At 39.6% G+C, this 27,845-nt stretch overlaps 1 protein-coding gene across 1 annotated transcript in view; it reads right to left on the bottom strand.

Moving 5' to 3' along the window:
* The window catches only part of LOC121511353 (scavenger receptor cysteine-rich type 1 protein M160-like), a 62,003-nt gene extending 34,542 nt beyond the window's left edge, over window positions 1–27,461 (bottom strand). The window contains exons 1-2 of the mRNA XM_041790003.1: window positions 27,222–27,461; window positions 26,258–26,314 (exon numbers count right to left, since the gene is read on the bottom strand). The gene's annotated coding sequence lies outside the window, so the exon portion shown is untranslated. The remainder of the gene's footprint in view (window positions 1–26,257; window positions 26,315–27,221) is intronic.
* Between the last annotated feature and the right edge of the window lie 384 nt (window positions 27,462–27,845).

The following is a 27,845-nucleotide window of genomic DNA, read 5'->3' as shown; positions in this document are numbered from 1 at the left end:
ACAAAAACATTTCACAAAACACAAAAACATTTCACAAAACACAAATACATTTCACAATACAGAAAAACATTTCACAAAACACAAATACATTTCACAATACACAAATACATTTCACAAAACACAAATACATTTCACAATACACAAAAACATTTTACAAAACACAAAAACATTTCACAATACACAAAAACATTTCACAAAACACAAAAGCATTTCACAATACACAAAAACATTTCACGATCATAAAATACATTTCACAATACACAAAAACATTTCACAAAACGATCGCAAAATACATTTCTGAAACACGGAAGGTTAGGACCATGGTGCTTGTTTGTGATTGGCTAAACCCATGTCTGTCCGGCATCAGTTATTTATCATTTCCTGTTTACACTTCTTACACAATAGCTGAGCCACGAAATTTCAAGTGTCTACCAGCATGGAAGAGGAACTTGAGTTGATAGCGGAATACTTCAACAAAGGAAATACATATAGTGTGATTCTTGATATGCTCTCCTCGTATCATGACATACACATTTCAATTGGAACCCTAAAATCGCTGAAAGTGTATGCCAAAAGAAGTACCCGGTAGGATTTGTATCCTCCTGCGCCTTTGCGAAGGAGCTGACTATCGACTATCAGGCGTAGATTTCGCCTCAGTGAATGAAAATGACAATAAAAGAAAGCATAAAGCACAATATGAGTTTTGATCATCTGTTTTATTCATCATTATCGTGTTTTTGTCGATAATATCTTTTAAAATAAGATCTTTTAAGTAAACGCTTTGATACTGCAGCTTGGTGCACACTCATTACGCTGAACTGAGAACGTATCTTTTTTCCTCCTCCGTCCTGTCATTGTATTTTGGCGGCGTATTGGTCATCAAATCTGGGTCCACGCTGCTGTACATGACTAAGACATATTTTCTTCATAACTTTTATCGTCTTCTCTTAGCGCTGTTTAGTGTCAAACAGCTGACATACACTCACCACTTCCCACTTCTGCCTCGAGGTATTTCAAAATAAAGGTCCTGCATAGCCATATCACTTAATATTAACTTGTCTATTGACCAGTCTGAACAAGATTTATGTACAGTCAATTTCAGACCATTTATTTCAACATATCGACCACTTCGACTGCATCCCACTCTAAACAAGTGTTTCACAGTGTAAAGAACTGTATAAAAAATAACATTTAGGAGTAAATATTCTAATTGCAATCAAATATGTCATCTCTTCAGGGTGCATAAATAGTGTGCTACTGCCTTGTCTTTGCTTTAATGCAAATTACAAGTTATTTCAGGTCTCATTTTGGCCTTGCCAGGATTTGTACCCCGCATCCACAAGCCAAGTGGTGGGGCCCCCTGCCTCAATAGTCTTTTCTTGGCCAGCTCTCATCATAAATGATAACATTTGTGATTTTGGAACCGTTTTGAGCTTTCCTCTTGAAGTTAGAGGGGATATAACAAATCAGGCCCCGATTCGGCCCTGAAATAATTTGTGCCCCCCACCCACAAGCCAGGGTTGAGGGCCCCTGCCTCAATTGTCTTTTCTTGGCCAGCTCTCATCACAACTGATAACATTTGGGACTTTGGAGAAGTTTGAAGCATTACTCTTGAAGTTAGAGGGGGGATAACAAATACATCAGGCCTAGATTTGGCCCTGAAATAATTTGTATCCCCCTGTAACTTGAAATAGAAGTGAGTTAACCTGTTCAAACTCTCCAGTATTATCAGGCTTGATCAGAAATGAACACAAAATGAATGTTATGATGGTAGTTCATGATTTGAGCATTCTGGAGGAGGGATACACTTTGCACCATTTATACACCCTGTGAAGAGATGACATATTTGATTGCAATTAAATGTTCCTTTGTTTTTTACAGTTCTTTACACTGTGAAACACTTGTTTAGGGTGGGATGCAGTCGAAGTGGACGATGTGTTGAAATAAATGGTCTGAAATTGATCTCTCTGTACATAAATCTTGTTCAGACTGGTCAATAGACAAGTTAATATTCAGTGATATGGCTACGCAGGACCTTTATTTTGAAATACCTCGAGGCGGAAGTGGGAAGTGGTGAGTGCATGTCAGCGGCTTGACGCTAAACAGCGCTAATAGAAGATGATAAAAGTTATGAAGAAAATATGTCTGTTACTCATGTACAGCAGCGTGGACCCAGATTTGATGACCAACACGCCGCCAAAATACAATGACGGGACGCAGGAGGAAAAAGATGCGTTCTCAGTTCGGCGTAATGAGTGTGCACCAAGCTGCAGTATCAAAACGTTTACTTAAAAGATCTTATTTTAAAAGATATTACTGACAAAAACACGATAATGATGAATAAAACAGATGATCAAAACAAATCTTCTGCTTTATACATTCTTTTACTGTCATTTTTATTCACTGAGGCGAAATCTACGCCTGATAGTCGATAGTCAGCTCCTTCGGCAAAGGCGGCAGGAGGATACAAATCCTACCGGGGGTACTTCTTTTGGCACGACACTTTCAGCGCGATTTTAGGGTTCCAATTGAAATGTGTATGTCATGATACGAGGAGAGCATATCAAGAATCACACTATATGTATTTCCCTTGTTGAAGTATTCCGCTATCAACTCAAGTTCCTCTTCCATGCTGGTAGACACTTGAAATTTCGCGTTGGCTCAGCTATTGCGGTAAGAAGTGTAAACAGGAAATGATAAATAACTGATGCCGGACAGACATGGGTTTAGCCAATCACAAACAAGCACCATGGTCCTAACCTTTCCGGTTTCGTGAAATGTATTTTGCGATCGGTGAAATGTTTTTGTGTTTTATGAAATGTATTTTGCGATCGGTGAAATGTTTTTGTGTATTGTGAAATGTTTTTGTGTATTGTGAAATGTATTTGTGTTTTGTGAAATGTTTTTGTGTTTTGTGAAATGTTTTTGTGTTTTGTGAAATGTTTTTGTGTTTTGTGAAATGTTTTTGTGTTTTGTGAAATGTATTTGTGTTTTGTGAAATGTTTTTGTGTATTGTGAAATGTTTTTGTGTTTTGTGAAATGTTTGATGTGTTCATCCAAATGCACTAGGGAACTCTTCATCAGCACAGCTGCAGAAACCAACCATCAGCTCTGTGTTTGCACGTAAGGGATGCGATGCAAAAACGGGCAAAAAAAACATAACCCGGTCGATATGCTCACTTATTGAAAAAGACCTGTTGCCTGTCAGTATGGTTGACGGCCAAGGATTTAGAGAAATTATGAATCTGCTTGAGCCAGCATATCGTATTCCCTCAAGAGGCACTTTCACCTCCTGTACTGAAAACAGGTTTAATGAAGCTAAGTTAGAAATGCTAGCGCTACTCGCTAGCTCAGCTTCCAAGGTTGCTTTGACAACAGACAGCTGGATTGCCCTCACAACCAAGAGCTACGTAACCATCACCTGCCACTACATCACCACCGACTGGCAACTCAGCAGTGTGGTTTTGCTGACAAGAAGTTTGCCGGGCCATCACACTGCTGACCACCTTGCTGAAAGTTGAAGGAGGCTGTGGACGAGTGGGGGCTTGATGGAAAGGTGCAAGCATGTGTACACGACAACGCAAGAAACATCACCGCAGCAAACAACCCTGCTAGAGTGCCCTGGTACTTGGTGGCCTGCTTTGCACACACACTTCAGCTTGCGATTAATGATGGATTTGACCTCTATCTGAAGAAAGTCATCTCCACGGCTGGCAGGCTAGTGGGCTACTTTAACCATAGCACTGTTGCCACCAAAGCCCTAAAAGAAAAACAACAGCAAATGGCACTGCCACAACACCACCTCATTCAGTCCACAAAGACGAGGTGGAATTCAGTTTGTGACATGTTTGACCAACTTGTTGAGCAAAGGTGGGCCGTAGTTGCCGTCCTCTCTGACCAGAATGTCACCAAGCTGGACACGGCCAAGACGCTGGAGCTGAAGGAGGAGTACTGGCGGATCATGGAGGACGTAGCGCCGGTATTAACAGCACTTAAGTGTGTAACAACGGTGATGTCAGCGGAGGCTGAGGTGTCTGTTAGTAACAGTTACCCCATCACATTTGAGCTAATAAGTGTGCATCTCACGAGGAGGGAAGACGACTGCCCAAAAGTGGTGGAATTCAAGAGTAAAGTCCGCTTATCTTTGAGGGAGCGGATGATGGTAAGTGAAGTAGCGCATTAGCCTTTAAAGTTTGTTATATAGTTTATTCATAAAAGTCCCCTTAGCAGATAACTTATTTTAAAACAAATTTAATTTACCCAGATCAAGTATGAGCAGCTAACGTCCTGTCCACCCAACAATGTTGGACTCCCATGAGCACCTCAGTTTTCTAACACCTGAACAACGTCTGGATGCAAAATCTAAGCTGCTTGAGATAGGAGAGGCGGTTGAAGTGGCCACCGGGAACCCACAGGCTCACGGTGCTGCACCAGATAAGCGAACCACTCCCTTACCTGCGCAGGGAGCAGCCAAGCGTCAGCCCTCAGCTATGGCTTTTCTTTTGTGGGAGCACTATGCAACAGCTACCGCTACTGAAAACATGGGCACGGAGGTGGAGAACTTTATGCGGGATATTCCCCCATCTTTGGATACAAAACCAACAGACGGGTGGAAGGTTAATGCAGAGAGATTCCCCCGACTGGCAAAGCTGGCATGCCAGTACCTCTGCATACCCGTAACATCAGTACCATCATACGGGTGTTTTCAGTCGCTGGACTGCTGGTTACCAGGCTGCGCTCCCGTCTAACCCCGGATCATGTGGACATGCTTATTTTCCTCAACAAAAACAAGCACTAGACAGCAATTGGCCACCGTGAGTTGTAAATGATGACATTTAAGTTATGTGTTGTTGCACTGTTACGGCCTGTGTTTAGAAGAAAGCTTAATTTTTTTTTTTTTTTATCCGAGCGCCACGTGCTTTTCTGTATGTACTTTAATTTCTTATTTGATATGTTGTAGACTAAACAGTTATGTTTTTCTAATGTAATGATGTCAGAGAATATGTTTTCTGTAAGAAAAATGCAGCTTTAATGATAGGGTTGCAAGCGGATTTTTTTAATATAAATGCACGTCATATATCTCGTGGTCTTCAACAAGCAGGAATAACGTTTTAAATACAAAGGCATATCGATGTTTCATGTTTAATGCTGTCATAAAGTGTGTTTCTGAGGAAATAAAGCTTTGATTGAGGAGGAAAAATAACATTTGCTATTTTTTGTGAGAGCAAGCATGTTCTAATGTCAATTAAATATCAATTAATCGGATGGTTGATCGTTAATTATAGCAATGGTCGGTTAAAAAACGTGCTGGTAATTAACATCCCTAATTCCCATATTTGTGAAAAGAACAACATGACAGTTACTTGGTAGGGGAAGCAATGAAAATACAATGAAATTCATTTAGATTTAATTATTTGCTGCAAGACTGATACTCTATAATCAACAACCCATCTCTGACTTTAAATACTTGAACATGAAATTCTCATAAGATTAATTACCTGAAAATACAAAACTTTAATACAAAATAACCTCTTCCGTTAAAATGAAATGCAATTATAATCATAATCAATATAATGGAGAAACAAATAAAATCTCAGCAACAGACACCATCAAAAACAAAATGGCCAGTTGCCTTTTATGATTTATTGTAATTTTAACATCATCTATAGAACAAGATGCAACAAGCAAACAGTAAAAATAAATAAAATACATAATAATAATTATAATAACAATAATAAATAAATAAATAAATAAAATCAGCCACAGATGTTAAACTAAGTAAAGTAGTCTCACATTATATAGTATTTCCTATAATGTAATAGCATCATAATCACCTTTCAGGTGGCCTCACCATTTTGTTTTACTTAATGGTGTTTTCAGTGATTTGACCCAAAAAAAAACCCAAAGGAAAATGGGATTTTACTACCAATACTCCACTGCTCACTGTCTCCCTCTTGTAGCCCCACATGCAGGTCTAATTTATCTCTACAACTGTAGACTCACAGATGATGGCATCAGATCTGTGGTGAAAAAATACATATATAAGGCTATATGGTTGTTGATATTTACTCTTCTGATTTCCAGAAAATGTAAACATTTCTCTGATGGATTAAGAGCAGTCACCCAGTCTGCACTCATTACAAATGATCTCTGTTACTGCAGAGCAGAGGGTGAGAGTCCCAAACTACTGACCAAACATTATATTTCAGAGATAGCTGATGCTTTTTAAACCATTAAAATCATTCTGAAATAAATACAGACTACAGCCTTTTTTATTTCAGAACGATTTTTTTATTCTTTAATGTTTTCTCCATAATAATTGATTAATTTAACACACAGCTGCTCACCCTCTTCCTCAGGGGTACTTGGGCTTGTTCAGCTGGGGCGGGGGGGGACTGACTGACAGACGGCTGCTGCTGCTCTCGACATGCCTGTTCAGAACATGAGTCATTTTTTGACTGATTGAATATGAGCAGAACAGCTTGCTAAACGTTTGCCTGCATTGAGTATTTAACTAAAACAACAGTGAAATGTATAAATCCAGAGTTTTCTTCAGAAATATGAGCTAATATGTGGAGAAAAGTGAGCTAGCTTATCAAGTATGTACACAGTTAGGAATAGACAACAGGCTAATGTTCCTGAACTTTCCATCACATGAACCACTAACAGACCCACCTTACCTATGAAAGAACTGGGTGACGTACTGTCGACCCTTCACTTCTTGTCTTGAAAAGTTAGCGCTCTGCAGGCTGTCTGATGGAGCAGATGGACTGAACCATTTTATGTAAATGGGGGGGGGGGGTTGAGAAGTGTTTCCAAAACAAATAAACTTAGTGTTACCAATACATTGTAAACTAGAATGGCCGTCTGAGGCGGCAGACCCACGCCTAAGCAGCGCCACTGAGGAACTGACGCTCCCATTGATTACAATGGTGTTCAAAATTTCGAAGTCCGAGAAAAACCGAACGGGTGCGCGGATCATCACCAAAATCTAATCGATTCTTCCCTGTCACTATCCCAACATTACCTGAAAGTTTGGTGAAGATCCGAAATTTCCGTTCTGGAGTTATCTTGTACACAGACAATAAACAAACAAACAAAGATACGGAACCCTTTACATAACCCCCTGCCGATTTCATCAGCGTGGGTAATAAAATATATGTATGATTGTATGTTTATTACTGAGTGTCATATCATTTTGTCAGTATTATAATTGTATTAGGGGCCTCTTTGGGCCCCTGTCAATCATGGGCCCCGAGAATCCTTCTCCTTATTTCCCCTTTTCAGCGCCCCTGGATATGTTTTCAAAGTTTTGCTCCGATGAGCACACATGGTGGTGGTGCAGATTTTTAAGGCAGAGGGAGGAACAAAAATGTTCTCCTCTCTAACACCACCTGATGTTTGTACTCTTCTCATATCTGTCTGTAGTCAGTGCTTGTGTTTTTGCCTCATGTAGCCTGGTAGAAAAGGAGACAGGCAGCAGGCAGCCCGACATGTCCATATGAACAGCTGGAGCTGTTTCAAAACTAACAGGGCTTTATTCCAGTGAAATATTTACCAACACAGTCTCCTCTGACGTCAGACATACGTCTTATAAATGCTCCGGATCAACCAGCTCACTGAAATGACTCCTCTGACCAGTCTGGAACACAAACAGGTGAGCCAGTCTGTGCTCTGTGGGTGAGTAAACTCCTCTCACAGCGAGCCTCAGCTGTGCCATTATTACTCTTATTGATCATATTCGACATCGAATGAATGAAAAGTCATTCCCTCCCCTTAGAAACTTGGCTGGCGCAGTGAATGACACAGTGAAACAAAACGGCACTGACCTCCTGGCTGTGCATAAAAGTGCCGCGCTAAACATGGAGTGAAGGACGTAGAGGGAGAAACCTCCTTTTATCTCCCGCTCCAATAAATATCACTGTTTATCAGAGGACAGAGAAAACATTGCAGACGTTCACAGCACGAATGTGATTTTAGAATTTACGTAATATACTCTCAAAATCATAACTCCTGAAATGCATAGAAAGGTGCTATTTTTCTTAATTAGCCTGCATATATTTTAAAATCTCACCACCCCCTGGATTGCCTTCACGTACCCCCAGGGGTATGCATATCCCTATTTGAGAACCACTGAGATTGAGAGTTTAGTGTTAGTTTAGGCAGGCCACGGAGCCGAGCACTGTCATAATCACCACCCAAGCCCTCACTGGCTGACAGCCAGCTGAATTTCTCTAAGCATGCTATTGGCTAACCGCTCTCATGCTGCCTTATTTAAAGTGCTCTGCCTGGCCACACTCTCTTCTTCATTCTGCAAGCTGCACTCACAACCTTCCTCCACCCCAGCTCTTCCTTCATTCTGCTTCTGACTTCATCAGTTTCATTCTGTTGTCAATGAACAAACCATTTAAGCATTTAGGCATCCTCAATCACTGAGCATATCTTAACTTACATTATATTGCTTTTACAAACTTTCATATACTTTGCCTTGTGGATATTAAAGTGGCTCCAGCATCTTTATATATTTCTTCATGTGGCCCTCAGTGGAAAAAGTTTGGACACTCCTGAAGTACATAAAATAGCATACATGTTGGGATTTTTATCAAAAAACTCCTGGGGTAGAACCCCCAGACCCTACTTAGAGATTTGGGCTGTGCCTTAATTGGTCACATAATCACCTCCTCTTATCTTTGCACATTGTAGAAAGTTGGAATCATGAAATCTGTACTCCACTGAAAAATCTAATGTGTGTGTAATTATGCAACATACTGTATGAAAAAACATACTCTTCTGGAGACTTCTGTAAAACTTATAGGGCTGTAGTCAACCAAAGAAAATCTTGGTTGACTAAAATCGCACCAGATCATCAATTAATTGATTAGTCGTGGGATGGACCAAAATCATCCTTTTTAACAAAATGTTGCCACACCACTGACTTTTTCGACATGTTGTTCAATTAACAGGAAACGGAGCATAAATATGCTTGACAGTCTTTGCTGTCCTCTAAGGTGGGAGGGTCCTAGTGATGTTGTTTTGACTTTCTGGGTATTCAACCTGTAATTAATTACCCTTAAAGGCACAAGTAAATTATATTTGAACAGTAATATTCATAGTTATTTTATTTGTAAATTGCATTTTGTAACACTAGATAACTGAAAAAATAAAAACACATGAAGTCTCCCTTCTCACCCCTGCTAAAAATGGATTCTTCCAATTAAAGTAGCATGTGTGATTGTTCGACAAATTGAATTTTGGTCCGACATGAGGTCATCGACCAGTTAATCAACCCATCAACTTGAGGCTGTCAGCCCTAAAAACTTCTAAACTAACAGTAAATATTTAGACCTAAAAATGTTGTATTTGTTAAAATGTTGTTAAAAAGGGCAGAACTTCCTGATGAGATATATAACAGCAGAAAAAAGCAGAGTAACTTGGGGGGCAGGGGGTTGCTTAGGGCAGCAAAATGGCTAGGGCCAGCTCTGTGAACAACATTTATCACTCAGAATTCAGAGTGCACTATAAAGTGACTAGTGAGTGATTTGGGACACATCCAGAGAGTTTTATGAGGGGGAAAGTAACTCGAACAGTAAGCCTGCCTGTGTCTATCTTAGCTAGTGCAGCCTGTTTCATGCTGCTGTACTGCAGCCCTACCAGCCCTGAAAGTAGCCCAGCCCACTGGGAACTCTCCAGCTTCTCCAGATTAGCCACTTTCGGCTGACTGTCACACAATACAGGGGATCGTCTAGGGTGCTACGTTCAAGAGGAGCACTGCCTCAAACCCTGAGTGTTTTGTAAATCCCGTAGAGAACTCTTCCTACAGTGTGCTTTATTTTACTACCAGTATTCCTCAGTTTCACAGCTGCACTAATTACGCACGGACTGCCACTGTCTACAGCAGGAAATGACAGAGCGCTCAGAAAGAAGAGGAACTCTGGTTATTTAGAAAGATATGAGGAATAAACTCACATCTCAGGTAGATTTTCTATCAAGTTAACAGAGCATTCACAACCACACACAACGTACATAAGAGGAAACACATTTACTTTTATCAGTGCTGTGGTTCTATCTTTAACTAATGAGCATAGGTGTCTTCCTGTAGCACACACATCACAGACAGGCAGTGGTGAATGATAGAGTGACAGATAAAGCAGACACTGTCACAGTCTACTACAGATATCATTAGAGCAGCACACTGCATAAACTGTATCTGAAATGTTTAGTGACTTTTACTACTACTACCACACTGTAAACATTAGAAGCTCTACTGTAATTATACATTACAGACTCACTCTAAGTAACAATTATTTATCAAATTTACTCTTTTTTATTTTCATCCATGTAACAACAACTGATTTAATTTGGACTTGAACTGAGTGACTATCTCTGCCTTAAACAAACATGGTGGAGCAGCTCTGCTCCACTGAAGGCTCAAACAAACCTATAAGAGGCCGCCAGGCTGACTTTTGGATTTAACAATTATAAAGACAGAGGACCAAAGAAAAGCCATAAGCAAGATGGGCCACATGGAGGTCAAATAGTAAATAATAATAGTGTGAGGTCAACTTTTAATGCAAACCTCGAAATCTTTAATACATGCCTGGTTTGAATGTTCTCTGTACGATTTCTAAATGTCGTTCTCTGGGAATCTCTTAAAAGTTGAAGATAAACAGGTTCTGTAACAAAATATCCCTTCATGAATGGATTGAATCGAATCTATTCAGACAATCAGTGGCAAAACCTGACCCTAGGCGTGCTCCGCTGTCAGTCTGAGCTTAGGAGCAGTTTGATTTTTGCTTTAAGACAACACAATTAGTGCTGCATGATAAATGTGGTGACGAGAAGTGCAACAGCAATGGATACAAATTAGAAAAGTAAAAACGAAGACTCTGACCAGGGTCCTGGTCAATTTTCTAACCCAGACCAGGTGCCAAGTGTGAGTGGTGGTCAAAAGAAGCCAGAAGTGGTGAGTTCGAGGCAGTACAGGGAGATTTACCTTTCATTTGGATTAACTTTGACCAGAGATCTGACTGTACCGACTCCGTTATGCTTGTGTGGGGAGAAGCTATCTAATAGTGCCATGGTCCCAAGCAAACTGAAACACCATCTCCAAACGAAACACCCGTCACTTCTAAACAAGAACATGGACTACTTTGTTCACCTGCAGAAACTGAAAAACAGGCATTTTTTTTTCTTTTTTTTAAACTATGTTTTAGCACAAACAAGACTCAGTACAAGACAAATAAACATTAAGAGACTAACAGAAACAGTGCTAAACAAAAAAAATGACAATACAATAACACAGGATCAAAACAAAAAACTTTAAACCTGGCAGCAAAATATGCAGCAAAGCTTCAGCCTCCTCGAAGCGTATGGCAACGGAAATCCCAAAATTCATATCACCCAGCAGGAACTACAGTTAAGAAGTGAAAACGTTAAGAGATCTAATAACTGGGCCCCAGACCCTCTCAAATTTTTCATTAGACCCATGTTTGTGGCTACAGAGCCTTTCCAAATGTATACCTGACACTAACTCTTTAATCCATCTAGACAAACAAGGAGCATTGACAGTTTTCCATTCCTTCAGTATGATTCTCTTAGCTACTAACATGCCAAACATAGAAGCCTGTTGAACAATATATGGGAGTTTCAGAAGAGCTTTGGAGCACCCAAACAAGGCGATCAGTGCATCTGGTTGAATTTTTAAATTATAAATTTTGCAAAACCATCTAAAGTTGTCCTGCCAAAAGGGGTCAATCTTTGGGCATGACCAGAAAGTGTGACCTAGTGTACCCTTCCCAACATTACATCTGTCACAAGTGTCAGAGATATTAGGATACATTTTGCTCAGCTTTTCTTTTGAATAGTGTATTCTGTGCATAACTTTAAACTGAATCAGTTTCAGCCTTGCATTGATTGAGCCTTGATGGATTCTTTCCATCCCCTCCCTCCAAACATCCTCAGAAAATTCAGCACCGAGATCAGCCTCCCAGGCGGCTTTGATATGCTCATCTGAAACTGGATTTTGTTTAGAAAACAATAAAACAAATTTTGCATGAGATGTTTTGTATCAACTGGTAACTTCATTAATTCATAAATGGGATGTTCATTAGGTAAGCTCTCAAAATTATTAAAGCAACTCTTAACAAAATGTCTGACTTGTAAATATCGGGAAAAAAGGGCTTTTTGAGAGGGAATAGTTTTCCTTAAGATCCACAAAGGATGCAAAATGATTATTCATACACAAATCTGCAATTGTTTTGATTCCTTTTTTGCCCCAGTGAATAAAAGCTTGGTCACACTTAAGTGGGGCAAAGTTGTGATTAAAGCAAATAGGTGAAAATATAGAGAATTCAGGTGCATGAACCACCCTTTTGATCTGTTTTAAGATTTTGATTGAGTTATACAGAACAAAGTTTTCTTTAACACTATTTACTGGGTAATCATTTGTTGCAAACATGAGAGCTGCAAGAGAACTGTTTTCCACTGCTTGAGATTCCAGTTGTAGCCACTTAAGTGTAGGCTTGTCATTGAAGCCACTTGTTGGGGGGTACTGGTCATGCCAGTATACTAAGGCCCTGGCATTAGCTGCCCAATAATAGTGTTGGAATACTGGGAGGGATAATCCCCCCCATTTTCTTGGATTTTTGTAAATGGGCCTTGGACATTTGATAGTTTTTATACCCCCAAACAAATGGCAGTATTATTGAGTCCACAGTTTTAAAAAAAATTACAAGGGGAGCTTAACTGGAATATTCTGAAACAAATACATTAACCTGGGGAGATAAACCATTTTAATAGCATTAACACACCCTATGAGAGAGAGTGGCAATGATCTCCAGGATTCAATATCTTTTTTAAGTTTGTCTAGCTGACTACAGAAGTTGTTGTTAAATAAGAGCTCTGGATTAACAGTAATAGACAGGCCTAAATAGGTGAACCAGTCCTTGGCAATTACAAAAGGCAGGGTATCAATGAAATGTGGATCAAAATTTTCTGTTAGAGGAATAAATGCGCTCTTCTTCTAGTTCACAGAATATCCAGAGAGGCTACCAAAGCAGTTTATAAATGAGAGAAGAGGAGGAAGAGATGATTGGGGGTCTGCCACAAAGATTAATAAATCGTCTGTGTGCAAAGACAATTTACATTCAGTATTCCCCACTTTAATTCCCTTAATAGCAGAATGCTGCCTTATGCTAATGGCCAAAGGCTCCAGTGCAAGATTAAACAACAGGGGATTGGCACAGCAACCCTGTCTTGTCCCGCGCATCAGGTTAAAGGGTGCTGACCTATTACTATCAGTAAGAATAGCTGCGTTTCAGCAAGTATACATCATCTTTACTATTGATAGAAAAAAAATGGCCAAATCCATAGCGTTTTAAAGCGACATGCATATACCTCCATTCGATCTGATCAAAGGCACGTTCTGCATCCAGTGAGATGACTACAGGTGTGCTGTTAACTTTATGTTTGACATACATTATATTAAATAATCGACGTGTGTTAAAAAAAGAAAATCTGCCAGATACAAAACCATTTTGGTCAGGATGTATTAATGATGGAATATGTGTACCAAGTCTGGTGGCCAGCATCTTGGCTACCATTTTTTGGTCATAATTTAAAAGGCTAAGAGGTCTGTATGCCACTGGGCCAGTGTCATCCCTCCCTTTTTTACGTATTAAACAAATACCGGCCTCATAGAAGGAATGGGATTTTTCTTAATCTAAAAATGTGCTGTGCCTCAAAAAGGCTGAAAAACACTGACCTCATGGTGTGTTTGTGTCGTTGCCGACAAGCATCCAAGCAGGAATACGCCTAAAACAAGTTCATCTCTATTCATCTTCAAAGGTGACAATGTAAACAATGTCCATACATCCATAACATTAAAAAAACAACGGCAGAAACTTCCAACTCAGTGAAACACAGCTCACACTTTCAGGTCAGAAACCCTCAGTCCTTCTGGGATCACACACCTGACCTGGACATGGAATCCATGTTATCCTGACTGGATAAATGAGGATATTTTATGCACTAGGATCTGCTTTGATAAAGCCTTTTTGAACTAGAAGGATAAAACTGGACTTGTTGATCTCACTGACGGCTGCTGAGACAGATCTATTTTTCTATCACTTGGTTATAAATGTCGGTACTTTTCTGCTTTTTTAAAACTAGTTTGTGATTAAAAGTATGAGGTGAACAGGAAATAGATTAGAAAAAGGCAGATGAGTGTCAGGGGGCAGGACGTGACTGGAGGTTTGATAAAAAAGACGAACAGCCAGGGAGGGGCACAGAGAGGGACAGGCTGCTGAGGTGACACAGTGATGGATCAGAGAGTGCTGATAGTGTTTCTGTGGCTCTGGAGCTCAGGTAGGACCCTCACACCTGTGGTACAACTAAGAGATTAAAGAAATTAATCTCATTAATGACAGGCTTTGACATGAATTAAGGCATATATGGATAATAGGAGCAGGACAGTAGATTTACTGTATAATCCTGTCTGTAATCGGTTATTTGAATTTATGAATATCTGATAATATTTTACTCTGGTCTTCACATTACTAAGACTGAATTCACCACTTATTGTATGTGCTATGTTAGTCTGTTGACCTTTGACACCGTTCTCATCCTCCACACACACTCACTGTCTGTACAGTAGTCTTGCTCTGCTCTCAGGCTCTCTACCTCCTGGTTTTATCTCTCTGCCTCTTCACTGCTGGCTTTGACTCTCAAACTCACGCTGTTAGTCCTCACAAAGAAGTTTTTTTGTATTAGAGGATGCTTCTTGGTGCACTGGACATTTTTCCAGGGTTTTAAAGTGGCGACACAGAAGTAAGCTGTAAAGAGGGACGTCTGCACGTCGGGGTAAGCGGGGCACAAACTAACCCTCATGTGTCTCTGGTCTTCTAACCTTGCACCGGCAGGGTGTCACCCGCTGATCTTCAATAGTTTTGGTGGAGATTTCTGGGAAAGTGTATCTTTAGACATGAAAGAACATTTAACACACTTCTTTTCTGGTTACTGAGTCATATGCAGAAGTCCACTAATCCAACCTTAGATCACTTTAATAAGCATCTTGTTATCTACAACACAGCTGTGATCTGAAATATGGAACTGCCTCATAGCCAGTGTTAGACAGGCTGAATGAAAACCTCTGACAGCAGGGTTAGTTCTAACGCTGTGTGACAGCTCCTCCATTCATGCTGCACAAGAACAAAACATAGAAATGTCATAGTATCACAATCAAAACCAGGGTTTTTCCTGGCTTAAAATGAGGTGGTGGTGGTACCTGATTGTGGGCTCACAGGTGCACATGTACCATGCCTTCAACTGGCTCAAACAAGTGTTTTACTAGTGGTCTATTTTAGGAGTTGTAATTACATGAATTTAAAAAAATGACAAGTATTATTCTGAAGCATATTCATTTATTTTTATGTGCTTTGTTTAACATTTCAGTTTGGTTAAATGGCAGCTTAACCACCATTTACTTGCACAAGGCACAGCCAATGGCAGAACATTTTGCCCTCCTTGGCTACATTTTGTAGAACCTCCTGAGACAGTCTTTTAATTCAAAGACTTCTGGTTTGGACCATCAATGGCCACCTTACAGCATACATCCAGGTGCCTCTCCTTAAGTCTGTTGCGCAGGAATGTTTTTATCTTTTAAAAAAAAGTTCATGCATTATAAACTTTGCAATATTCGGGTGTAGACATGAATTGTGATAGTGTTCTCAATTATATCTTACAATCTTGAGTGCAGAAAATGGCCTCTCAACATCTGCTGTCTGGACAGGTGCTGTTAGGGCTATTGCAGCTGCAATGCTGCAAGCAGGATATAGTAGAAAGGCACACCCAGGTGCCCAGGTGTCTTACTTTGACATTAAATTGGGAGATAAATATTAAAATGAGTTTTTACTGGTACATGTTCATCATTCTGTACTTGTAACTTCTTTAGCATTATCAATCCCAATAACAGTACAAACTAAATATCAAGATTTACCAAGAAGCACAAATTAAAACAAATTTACAATCATAAGGAGGTTTGGGAAGACAGAGCTCTGTGTGTCTGCTAGTACAGAAGAACAAGGGGTTCAAATAATATTAAAAACAGTCAAATTAGAACAGACTTCCATTCATTTTTTTCCTTTCATAATTCCTCTTAATGTGAATTTTCAGTCTACATGTTGCAAAAACATGGTCATTTCCTTTCTCTGTGTGTCTGATCGTTCTTGACTGTTTTCATTCTTGAATTAATTCACTGGAGAACAGCTGATCTCCAGCTCAGTGAAGTCCTCTCCATTTAATATCATATCAGTGGGCTCAGTTGTATTGATTATGTCACCAAATCAATCACTCCTAACCATACGTTACGGTTCTAAACCCTGTGAATAAAGGGGCTGTTGTGATAACTTTAGACTTCTCCGAGTTTTAACTCAGAAAAGTGTTTATGTTTGCGTCTGTTGTGCTACGTTTGGTGTTAGCATCTTAGCTAAACTTTAGCTCCGCCGTCTCAACAGGTGAAACTTAGGAGCTGCCGCAGTTCTTAAACGCTTTTCTCCAAAGCGTACAGATGGACAGACATTTGAAAAGTTATTCATCCTTTATATAAAGTCCACGTGACTTTTTCCTGAGGTGCAGGGCTGGAACTGAAGGAGGTTTTGGCGATGACCGGTGAAACACATCCGTCTACCTAGCGAGTACCTACGGCAAACGGAACTCTCATTTAAAGGTAAAAGGTCATTGCGGGTCGCGCAAGATTACAGTCGCTGAGCCAGAGCATGGCAGAACTGGCTGTGAAAACAAGCTGCAGAGCCTAAATGAACCAATCCCCAACATTAGAACTGGTCCAAAGACCGGTTTGTGCTGCATTATTACTGATCCAGGGCTCCACGGACCGATGCACTAGGACCGCTGACGTCAAGATCAGTTAACCGATCCATATCACCACTAGTAAATACACAGTCAAAGATGCTTTGACAGGTCGGCCGGTGCTAATTTCGACACAGCGCCACCGCCACTACTGGTGGTTGCATGCAACTGCAGTTACATGTGACTGAAATAACAGATCCCGACAGGAAAACGCTTGATGGAATAAACGACTGAAAAAACTGAGCCTTGAGCCAGTGGTGGTAAGGAAATTGCCACGAAATTCTGTATGCAGGAAAAACCCTGAAAACAATGTGTCATATCATCTCTAACTCTTACTTTAGATCAATGTATGAAATAAAACTGATCTAATATTATCATTAATAATATATATGATATAAATCATGCATGATATGCAAAAAGACCATATAATCAAATATAATAATACAATGGTATGAGAAGATATCTAAGATGCATTATTATCCTGATAACTGTGTTCTTCTTTATTCTTAATATTAAGGTAATATCCACATATGTGTCATATCCATCTATGCTTACATGAATGATATAGACATTTAAATATGGATCTATCCTAGATCCACAAACATCTACCTGAAGATTGTCTATGATGTGAGCAGTATTAGAATAATTGTGTAACTTTTCAGTCGAGTGTTAGGACCAAGACTACTGATGGTCAGAATCAGCCTATCTGTGGGGTAAGATGTAACATTTCACTTCAGTCACTTTTAGAGCAATTCTCCACAAAGCAGTTAAACATAAAAACACAGTTCCAGTGTTGATTTGTGACAGAGATGTTGTTATTGTAACAATATGACCAATGTAAGTCAAGCATTTGTAAGATTATTTAGCCAAAGCCCCGCTCTCCCCTACTGCTGCACATGTCTGCATGGAGGTGGCTGTGTGTGGAGGAAGACAGATGCTCTAGGCTCTTATTCAGCACAGAAGTCATGTTTAGTGCTGAAACGATTCCTCGAATTATTCGGGTGATTTGAATCAAAAAATTCCTCGAGGCAAATTATCTGTCTCAAGGCTTGGCTTAAATCAGTCATGTATCCATATACGCCCGTACTGTAGCCTGGACATCGCGCCATGTGTTGCACAGTGAGCTGTGTTCCACACGGACAGCTATTTGTGAGGCACAATGTACTCGTTTTCGCTGTTACTATAACGTAACATGCATGACACAATGTGTGAAAATCACGAAGGAAGAGAAGTTGATGCTTACAGGCACGCGTCCTGCGTTTTTACGTGGCCACTGCCTGCAGCTGGCAGATATGACACTATGCCGGCACCGGTGAGCCTACGCAGATCTCCAAGTTGATCTTGCCTGCATGACTCGCTGGAGTGAGACAGCGCTCAGTTTGTGTCTGCAGACTTAAGGGAATTTCATAAACTTCTGGTTTATTGGCCTGACAGTTTCATGGAACACCGTCAGGTATCACGATTCAAGTCCTGTTTTGGGGCTTTCCCTCTCTCTCTCTCTCTCTTTCTCTTTCTTCCGCGAGTGCACATCATACATTTAATTATAAATTATTTAAAACTCAGCGGACTGACGTCTTGATGCAGCGTATTTTTCAAAAAGTGTCAGCATCCCAAATAATTTTATAAGACGTATATTGATAATAAATTGACACCAATTAAATAGAAACATGCTATTGCCACAGACATTGACTGAGACTAAATAGGTCAAAGTTCATCATCATATAGTCCAGATTCAACATGTCACAGAAGCAGCTTTATCCCTTAAAATGTGTTCTCCATGTCAGTGGATGGTCTTCAAAGGTCAGATTATCATGGTGGATGAATTCACAAACAAAAATGTGCAAAAATTAAAAGTGACCACTCTTTGAAAAACAGACCATATTCCTGTAATCTAAAAATTCACCTCTCAGACATCATCAGACCGCTGTGTGAATGATGGAGCTTTATTCTTGCTAGAATGTGAAATATTACACACGTGCATAAAGTAGAGGATGTTAAAATGATTAAGTGTTCCTTTACTTTAATGACAAATTGGAAAATAAAAATAAACTACAATAGAAGAAATAAAGTGTTAGCACCCAAAATGTCCTGGGAGAGGATCCCTAAAACCCCAAATATGACATAATCTAATGTTATCATTTAACTTGAAATGTAAACTGTCATCAGAACTTCAATGCACTTTGTAAAATATATTTTCTTTAAAGAATAATACCAATTTTTAATATAGAAGTAGTTCATCAAAGGGACCCAGCTTCTTTTCTCATTTGTCTACAACTACTTTTCTTGAAAAAACCCAAAGTGACTGATTAAAAAAAGCAATATTTCTTATTAAAGTACTCGATTAATCGTCAGAAGAATCTATAAAGTACTCGACAACAAAAAGAATGTATTACTGCAGCCCTAGTCATGTTAACCGAATGTTCTCTGTCATTGACGGGTTTTTTGGAAGGATGACGGAGAATTTTGAAGGCTGTCTGTCATTTTGACAAATGATGAGGATGAGCCTGCATTTCAGCGCGCACACACAGACAGATGCATAGACTTTTTCTGTTTAGCACACATGGACTATCAGGGAGGTTATTTAATCTATCAAAATCTTGCACCCAGTGGGCTCTTTCACTGACCTCAACATCGTAGATGTGTGAAAGCGCGTCGGTCTCTGTGCTGACAGCGCACAGAAGGGCTGCTGCAGGTGTCTCAGTACACAGGTCAGCATGCGAAGTGTTAAGGCCTTTGCACAATGAGCCAGTTTCATGTTGTTCTAATCATGTCTGCACACTGATGCTGAAATTGTCATTTTTTTTGGAACAGCTTCAATTTTATTCGAAATTTTGTATGTGTCCAAGGTGACCGATGATTCAGAACTGTTCCTGCTGCTTCCACCTCACTTGCTTACCACCAAAACCTCACTTTAAACACCAAAGTTTGCTCATTTATCATGTGGATATCAACCATGGAAATATAACAGAGAGGTGGGTGAATGATGATTCAGATCATGTTGCTTTATTCTGTCTCGCTCGCTCACCACCGCCTGATAAAAGATCAAACATGAGTCTGTTGGTGTATACAAGACCATACAGAACAAGTATGATACACAACTATGAATCTAATAATATCTGTTAACAAGGTCACCGAGCACGATAACTTCCAGTCTCAAACTAGTTGGCAAATGCCTTTGTAACACTGCTCAATATGTGACAATTTACAAACACTGAATCTTAACATGTAAGAATTTAAGAAAAACCCAATTAAGTGCAAAATAAGAGAGTGGGAGTTCGAGGTACATCATAGTTGAGTGTGAGTAACAGGAGGAGTATATTAACATGGTGTTGGCTGGACAGAAGGGAACTTTCAAAGGTCAACAATTCCAGATCCAACATTATCAGTTAACCTGTGGATTCACTGAAGGAGTTTGTTTCTGAGGGATCTGACCCTTGCAGAGAGGTCTGCACCAAGTTCCATGAAAACCTCCTGAACAGTTTCAAATGTGTACCTGAGATCTTTTGGGTACTTCAGGTTTAAAGCATAGATCAGTCCAAAGAGGTAAGCAAAAGCAGTTGGCAGGTCAGGGAGATCTTCAAGGACAATCTCTTCCTCCACATCAACAGCAACACTCATGACATTTTGAGGAGCCGTGCTGTTATCATCCTCCAACACAGTGAGGATACCCAGAATGAAGCCCTTTGTCTGCTCCTCTTCTGGGTCAGTGTCCTTGTATTGACAGACAGGAAAAAGACCAAGAAATGAAGTGCAAGGCATTAGTCATTAAAAATACTGTGAATCAGAATAAGCTATAAGCTATTATGCTAAAATAATTCCAAATTATTGAATAATTTATTTTTTCCAAATAGATTTAATTATGAGTTTGACATATTAACTATTTCCATCCCATACCCCACAGCCAAAAATTAAACCCCATACACACATCAACTGACATCAATTAGGCTACATCAAGTCATAGCCAGGATAGTAAAACTACTGAAAACACTCGGGACATTTGGAGAGATGAAGGGAACAAGGAGGACAGAGAAGTAAAAGTTGAAGTCAACGTTGACTATAGCACTATAAATACAGTATAATTACATATTTACAATTTCTATTTATAACCACTCACAAGACAGTTCCTGAAGAGCTTCTCCTGACTGTCTCAGAGAAACAAGGGAAGGCCCTTCAATGCTGCAGTTCATCGATGTGCAGTGATATCAGATGTCTGAAACAAAGAGTGGCATGAAACATTATAAGATGTAACTGACATATAAAAAGTAAAGATGCCAGCAGCAGAACTATGAAGGACTCAGCTGTAATGGAAAAGCACCTAAACCAAGTTGAGTCGAGCCAAGCCAAGTAGAGCTGTAACTGTGCAGTGGAAAAGGGCCATTTGTGTCACTGAAAGGCTAATATTATTATCAGTGTCTGACAACATTATGAAAAAGATCCCTACAGAGCAAGTTTTTTTTTTTTTTTTAAGATTAAGATACCATTTGTTTAGCAAGAAAGAGCCACTGTATCTCTGTAATTTTATGTCTTGGATCAACCACTACCTGAACTTGTTCACTTGTTTGTGTTATTATGTCAGTCCCTTAGATTCCCATGCATTTATTCTGAGGGTTTGTCACTCCAAGGATCACTTAACATTGTAACAATTGCTTTAAAAAATTACAAAAAAAAGGCATAATTCCTTTTTATATCCATAAAGTTCAGAGTTGTTAAATTACTACATCTAGAATTCAGCTCTTGATCTAGGCTGTTAAGGAGCTGATCCATCACAGATGAAAAAGCTTTCCCCCTCACCTGATAGAGTCTCAGGAGCCTCCCAGTGTGCTGATGAAGGGCTGCTCTGAAGTTGTCCATTAGGTTTTTGTTTGTGATGTGATAAAATTCTTGTTATCTGTTGAAAAATGTGAACAGGAAATTTAAACCCTCAATACAAAGTCAATACAATCTCAACATCATCTTCATGTTAAAATATGCATTATAATCAACACACATAATTCTTCTACTCCCTTTAAAAAAAAGTAAATCATAAACACAACATAATTCTTGGTTCACCTGCTTACCTATGCCTCACAAAACAGAGCAGGCCACCGTTCCAGAACCTGTGACACCATAGGCTGCAGCTCCACCATCTCCTTGCGCCTCAAGGAGAAAGTCAGCTCCATCTTCTGTCTGATGAGTGTAGCATTCTTTTTCTTATTCTTAAACTCCTCAACCAGAGCCAGTCTTTCATCCTCCAGTGAGTCATCATTCTGGTTTTCTGGATGGTCAGGGACATGGTTAATCTCACCTGGCTTTGCTCTCTTCAGAGAAGGACTTGCACCATCATCTTTACAGCTCCTCTTTTTTTCCGGTTAATGCTAACCTCGATACAGCCAGCCTGACGCAGCTTGGACCTGTAATTGCCAAGTTTGTATTTTATGCTCATTTTCCATCCATCATATCCTGTTTCACTACCTGGTTCTCGAAGACAGGGGTGTCTACTGATGAGAGCAGAAGCAACTGACTCAATCTGGTCTTGATCAGGATAGACTTTCACGTCAAAAACTGCCTGAGCAATCTTGTCCAAAATTTCTATCTTCATGTCTCTTGTTAAGCTGATACCTTCACCCTCATTGCCTTTGCGCGACTTCAACTCCACATCATAGCAGAAGGATGGGATGGGAAAAGGAGAAGGCCATTCTAAGGCAGTTCGCAGATAGTTCTTGATAAAAGCTGAGGGACTCTGGACTGACTCTCTGCTGGATAAACTGGCTGTGTCCAGGGAAGACCCTGAATCAACCGAGTCTGACCCTTGCTGAGCAAGTGTGGACTCATCCCAAAGAATGTGCAAGATAGCACGCTCAGGTGGCAACTCATGGATGTCAATCAAATTACAGAGAGCATCATTAAAGTCTGGGTCCTCATATTGCAGTGTGAAGCTGCCTTGAAGTTGAAGATTTTCCTGGAGAATGTTTTGCAACTGTTCAACTGATTCAGGTACTTCAAGAAGTGTCCCTTTACGGAACATTCTTGGGGAGATTTTCACCAACAGCAATAATACAGCCTGTGTCACAAGAAACAAGGACAGAACACAAAGGGGTTAGGTTGCAGAGACTTTCAAGACAATTTCTAGAAAGTTCAATTTATAAACAATGTAGCAAGGTCTTACACTGTGTAGTTAAGCATCATTATAATAAATGAGATATGTGCTTCTAGCAAGCAGATCAAATATTAACAAGAAAAGCAGATGTCTCCATAGGAAGAGCAAGCTGGTGCAGCCAATAAAACTAAACATACACAAGGATCCAACAAAGACAACTGAAAACCAAACCTATACACACACATGCAAACTACAAACAGGACATAGGTGAATGAAACAAGACACAGGTGAAACAAATCAGGAAATAAACTCAGGAGGGAAAACACAGGAAGTAAAACTAGCACAAACACATACAGAAAATCTTTCAAAATAAAATGACAGGATGTGACAGCATCTTGTTTGAATGGAAGAAAGGGTGAAAATGTGAGTGAGAGCAACAGAGTTTTGTCTGTAACATGTAATCACAGTTCACTTACCATTCTGTGTCACTTCAATGGAGCACGCACACTTTTGGAGTCACCAGCACTTTCCCTCCCACTGTGTATGCAACCAGTGGACCCCACAAATGGGCAACACACTATCTCTCTGCGTCTAAGATGATGATGCAAATGAAATAATATTTTCTTTTTACAGCAAATGTCCTTGTATTCACACAACCAGCACTGAAATGATAAATTCTCTTGCCCTGGGACAGTCCTGTGTAATTTTTAAAGACGTGATTTCAAAGCACTAATGGTTCTAAAAGTGCAACAGCAGTCTCCATAGATGCAAGGCCAGGTTGAACCTCTGTGATGCAGCTGATAGTGTTTCAGCAGAACAGCTTCAACTGCATGGGTGAACTTGCAGAACTTGCTCTGTAATCATTTCAATCTAAAAAACAAAGATGACAATTTGCTGGGGATTAGTAAAGCAGTCAGTAGAAATTTAAACATCTTATCAGTTTAATGAAAATGTGAAGTGTAGACTAGACACTAGGGTTGACAAGACTGACAGTATAATATTCTGTCCCTTTTAAAATTTTTAATACATTTTGCTGCTGTAAAGATGAATTACAATGATGATATATCAATTAAGGACACCACTCAACAGGTTAATAAAGTCAGCAGTCGATGTAAAACATAGCAGTCAATTATGCTACATGCATTTTAACGTTTTCAAACACCGTGATTCAGTACAACCTGGACTAGGGATGCAAATTATCGCTGAACTCATTAATCATTAGTTGGTTTGTCTTGTTGATCGATAACCAATTAATTGATAAGCAACAATTTTCCCGAGAACCTAAATTTCCCTCTGTATCGGGTTTATAACATAAAAGGCTTACAGGGCTTATACATGGCTCTACACTTACATCTGTTAGTTTACTTTAGGAGGACAATGAAAAATGTTTAAGTTGCATGTTATTTAACATTTAAATAATGTTGAGGGTCCAATATGACCCATTTTTACATTTGAGAACAGTAAAAACAGCCTAAACATTTTTTCCTTTGACTTTAAATTGACTCCTAAAACATGACGTGACATGGAAATATTTAAGCTTTTTTAAATCAACAGACACAAGCAGTAACTTGTTCTAGGTATACTATGACAACACAATATTTGATAGAGCCAGGTGAATTGGTCTTTAAATCATAGTAGCATAATGAACTCAGCCTGATGTAAACATGAATAAAACTCAATAACCAGTCACAAAAGCAGCTCCATGTTGTCCCTGTCTGATGTTCAGGGACAGGTCAGGACAGTCTGAGGACAGAGAGCTTTGAGGTTTAAGTTTATATTAATGAAGCATGCACTGTGAGACTGACCAGACCACGTCAGTTGTAGTAGAGGAAAACTCAGCTATTCTCAGCCCCAATGCCACGAACGTTTTCTTTTTCCTTTTCTTTTTTTTTTTTAAATACGGGAGGGCATGCCATGCTGAGGCATTCATATGAAATTAACTGTCAAACACCACTTTCTAAACACATAGTCAGCCATTTACTGAGACCAGCAGCCGGTAAAGACAAAGGAGTAGAGAAGCAGGCATCAGACTAACTGCACAGCGGACCGTGCCGCAGCCTGTGGCCAACTCCGGCTCTGCTTTCTCTCTGTCCCTATTGTCAAACCAACCTGCTGCGGTCCTGGAGCACAGACGGAGCAACGCCGGTGCTGAATTGGCATGAGTGTTATTACCCCAGTGTAGTAACGCCGACAATTCTTCTGAAAGATGACATGAAGTGTCAGCTAATGTTGCGACCATAATTTTGAGTTAGCTTTCATACCCTAAAGGCTACTCTTGCAGCTGTAACACGTTACCGTGCATGAATAAACACAATACCAACCAGTCAGAGGATAACATGCCAGTCCTGTTTGAATGGGATTTGCCCAGACAAGCTAGCAGCTAACTGACGCAGCGCCGCTAGCATCAGTTAGCCGCTAGCTTTAACTAATGACTGAAAAGCTGTTCGTGTTTAAATGTTGAAAATGTGTAGGTCGCCTTCTCCATTAAACAACATACAATACTGCACAACCCAACTCAGAATAAAATTCCTGTATCATTTTAAGTTGATTAAATTAAAGGTTACTTACCTGTGTGGACTCCAGCTCGAGGCAGCACGGCCACAATGAGACTCAAAGTGCCAATTTCAGTGCCAACTCGAAAAGTTGGCTTTCCCGCATTTCACAACAAAGAAATAAGAGTTTGCAGAACTGTTGTCCCTTGTATTGAACCCCAACTCAAAGATATAAATTATACCAACTTACCAAATTGCTTTGGAGCACACAACTGGCTTGCTTTGTTGTGCTAATATTATTGCCTCAAATGTCAATAATTTATATTTTCAAGTTTTACCAACTTAAATGACTGTTTTAGGCCAAAAAATACAAGTTGGGTTTTTTGCAGTGTAATAACACAATGTGAAGCTGTCACTGATAAGACATGTTTAACTCAGGTTGTATTTCAGCACACAGCAGAACATTTTGGTCTGGGTGTGCATTGCTTTGTTAATTTTGGAGTTTCAATCTCAGATGCCATAGTAGTTCTAAAACACAGTGTACACAGAACACAGTGGCTCTCCTCTGAATCACAGATTTTCTACTAAATCTCACTAAAAGCAAACACTTTAATTAGAATGAGTTTTCCCTTGTTGCTCAGTCTCTATCACCTTAGTCTTTAGTGAGAGAAAAATGACATTGTCATCTTTTCTATTCCTTATATGAAGTTCTAAGTGGCTTTACTGTGGTTTTCATTTAACTTTAATGTACATATTTATATTAATAATGGTCTTCATCTTAACATTAAATGCTGGGTGTGTAAATGGCTGCTGTTTTCCCACTTACTGTGTGATTCCGCTGCCTGTAGCGTGAGCTTCTTAAGACTGGAATCCAAACAGATTTCTGCAACAAGATTCAAAGTTTTCAGTAAATAAGAGCTTTCTTTGTGAGCTAAATGGAATTGTCAAGCCTTTAAATGGTTGTACATCCAGCGGCCAATTTAAGAAAGTGATTCAATAAAATTATTCATAGCAGAGAGTGATGAGTATTGAAGCCACATAGCAAAATAAAAATGTTGACATTAAAGTTGTAATATTGAAAGATTAAAGAATTATATTTATGGGAATGAACTCCTAAATGTTTTAAAGTGGCGAATTTACAAGGTTGAAACTACATTATGACATTATAAGATATCAAGATACATAAGAGTAAAGTTTGAATACAAGTCCATGGTCAGATGTTTTATTCTGAAGCCTTCATATATTCAGGCTATGTATTTAGGCATTTGCTTTCAAGTGATGCTTGAAATGATTCACAGACAGTATGAACATGTTCTATGATCCATACTTGTTACAGTGAAACCTACATGGTAATTTTTAGCTTATTATTTGAACTTTGAAGCATGTTAAGATTGGACAATCAGATTAAAACATCATGAGAGATTTGCAAATTGACATTAAGATTACCTTGCCTGCTTCAGCCTATATTTCTCTCTGAAACAGGCCTCTGCTCAGTGACATCTTACATTTGAGCATGCATGAAAATCCTCAGTAAGTGTTCCTATATGAAACAGACCTGACGCCAGACCTAGCTAACATTACATACAAACCAGGAAAGTCCTGTTTATTGCGTTTTTCAACAAGATTTACAATAGTATCACAACACCATTAGCCATGCACTTTTTTGATTATTGTTATATTGCAGATGAAGAGGCGATAGAAGGAGTTGCAACAAGTTAATGACACAGACAAAAAAACTCTATCACCATCGTGGTAGAGGCAAATAAAATGTCACATTTAAGTTAACTTACTATGGAAAGGATATTTCTCCACATTTTCTAGCCAGAGCTGCAGACGGGGCGAGGCGGTGTCATGGCGGGGAGAGCTCGGTCTGTGAAAATAAAATTAATAGAGCTCAGAAACTGAGAATACAAACCAGTTCACAAGCGAATATTGGCTTCTATCTAACATTATCAAAAGCAAAAGGGAATATTAATGGCTTATTCAAAGTACAACCATTCATTGGGGTTACTTCCAGCACACCACAGGTCCTCAAACTTTCCACTTGTTCTTCCCCTTTGTTGGTCTCGCTGTGGAGCTGCTTCCTGTAACGAAGGACGACATTTACCAGTTACTGTTGTTAAGGAGATAAACACTCACTAAACAGCCATAACCACTTACAATCACGCGCCACGATACGCCAAATGTTTACAACATTTCGGGCAGAGGGAAACTAAAAGGATAAACAACACAGAGACCTCCCACAGAGCTAGCAAAACACGGACATGGACTTAACCAGCTAACTGCTGGCATTGCTTTTTGTTCTTTATTCAGTCATGGATACAGTCTCAAGGAAAAAGAAAAGGAATCACGGCTGTGTTACCCGATGCCAGGAAGCTGAATAAACCAGACACAATCACAACAGAACCCTAACT

This window comes from Cheilinus undulatus, linkage group 1 (assembly GCF_018320785.1).
Source record: "Cheilinus undulatus linkage group 1, ASM1832078v1, whole genome shotgun sequence".
Classification (NCBI taxonomy): domain Eukaryota; kingdom Metazoa; phylum Chordata; class Actinopteri; order Labriformes; family Labridae; genus Cheilinus; species Cheilinus undulatus.
The sequence above is the reverse complement of the archived record's forward strand: the minus strand, read 5'-3'. Positions and strand labels throughout refer to the sequence as shown.